The 1,725-nt window shown below is 58.6% G+C and overlaps 1 long non-coding RNA gene across 1 annotated transcript; it reads left to right on the top strand.

Moving 5' to 3' along the window:
- The first annotated feature begins 6 nt into the window (after nt 1-6).
- LOC108447141 lies at nt 7-1,487 on the top strand. Its single transcript, XR_001862541.1, has 2 exons — nt 7-1,109; nt 1,219-1,487. It is a non-coding gene; the product is annotated as an uncharacterized LOC108447141 (long non-coding RNA).
- Nucleotides 1,488-1,725: the final 238 nt, after the last annotated feature.

Below are 1,725 nucleotides of genomic sequence, written 5' to 3' on the forward strand. Positions count from 1 at the left end.
GGATATCCATGAGGAGCAGAAGGGCCCAGCTCCCTGCCTGTGTGAATATTGAAGCTATGGAGCCTCAACTGATCGTCCCTCTCACTAAAAGACCTTGGCACTGGCAGGCTCAGGAAAGCAGATCCAGCAGTGCCGGGGACAAGGGACACAACGAGCCCAGCCTGGAGTGAAAGTGGAGCTGGGAGAATTCCAGAGCATTCCCAGAGCTGGATTCTCCCTCTTCCCTCTGCCAGGCAGGAGGGAGCTCCCGGACTGGCTCTTGCTGGCAGCTCGTGTGTGAGCTGAGGGCACAAGAGGCCGTTCCTCTCCTCTCCGTGGGTTCTGTGTGTGGAATGGGGACGAGGAGAAGCAGGAAGGGGGTGCCTGGTCCCAGTCCCGGGCTTTTTGCTCTTCCCAGGCCCTGCCAATGTCTCAACCGCCTTACGATTCACAGTTGCCTCTTTGCTGAACGCACACGTGCACAAAGTGTATTAAACAGTTAATCCAAAGGTCTCATTCCCAAGTGTTTTGCATCGTTGTGCACAGGGATTGGGGAGGTGCCCTCGAGCCCCTCTGCCCCAGCCCTGGAGGCATCCACGGAGCTGGGACTCGAGGAGGATCAAACCTCAGCCCTGTGCGTGCTCCACGAGCTGCTGCTCCAGCCGGATCGCCGGGATCAGCTCCAGGACTGCGCCGTGGGGCTGCTCCCAACGTGGGCTGCCTGTGCTATCCCAGCCCTGCTTTTCCTTCCCCTCTCTGCCTGGAAGAGCATCTCCCCAGCGCTGCCTCACCCTGCAGGGCCTGGATGTGCTGGGAGGGAGTTTAGGGACAGACATGGGACCTGCTGGCACCGGGTTTTGGGATTTTCTTTTAGTTTCTCAAGGCTTTTCTCTTTTCGCTGTTCTTTTGGAAGACTTGACTCGCTTCAAACCTCGCTGCAGCTTCTCTTTGTGACAGACTTTACTCCCAGCGTTGCCTTCCTCCTGCTGGAAGCTGAAGCCAGCTGCCTGGAGACGTTCCCCACCGTGGATGTGTCCAGTGGATCGGTCTGGGATTCTCTTCTGGCAACGCAGCTGCTCTCACATCTTCCCTCCGTGAAGGACCTGTCTCCGTGTCCCCTTCTCCTCCAGGTGATCCCAGGGAATCCAGGTCTAAGGAAGGCAGCAGGGATGGGCCCTGAGTCTCCACAGGACATCCACTAGGACAATCCCTGGAGCTGAGCGTGGCTTTGTCTTCCAGCCCCTCGCCCTCAGTGCGGTTCCCTCGGGATGATCCACGAATGTAGCTCTGGCCTGGTGGGACCCCCCCATTCCCAGCAGCCGGGCTGAGCGAGGGCTGCTGCCGGCATCTGGACTTCTCCTCCCGCTGTTCAGTAAAAGGGAAAACCCCTTAGAAATTCACCAAACCCCCTTTTTTCCCCATCTTTTCCCCGTTACGGTACAGAAACCTCCGCGGGAGCTGTTGTGTGTATCCTGTATCCAATAGAAACACTCCCGACCTCGCTCCTGCCTCTGGTGTCTCTCGTTCTTTACCACGGGGGGAATGAGGATTTTGGGGTGTGGGGTGGCCACATCAACCTCTGTGGGACACAACTTCCCTGTATCCCAGGGCTCTGATCCTGCCTTTCCAGTGGGTATGGGCAGGGGGAGGCTGGCAGGGACGTTTCGCTGCAGTGAGGTGGGATGTCCTTGCTAAGAGGGGACACTGGCCCAGCGCGGGGCATCTCAGCGTGGCTCTCCCTCCCCG

The sequence above is a fragment of the Corvus brachyrhynchos genome, unplaced genomic scaffold, assembly GCF_000691975.1.
Source record: "Corvus brachyrhynchos isolate BGI_N302 unplaced genomic scaffold, ASM69197v1 scaffold65, whole genome shotgun sequence".
Lineage (NCBI taxonomy): Eukaryota > Metazoa > Chordata > Aves > Passeriformes > Corvidae > Corvus > Corvus brachyrhynchos.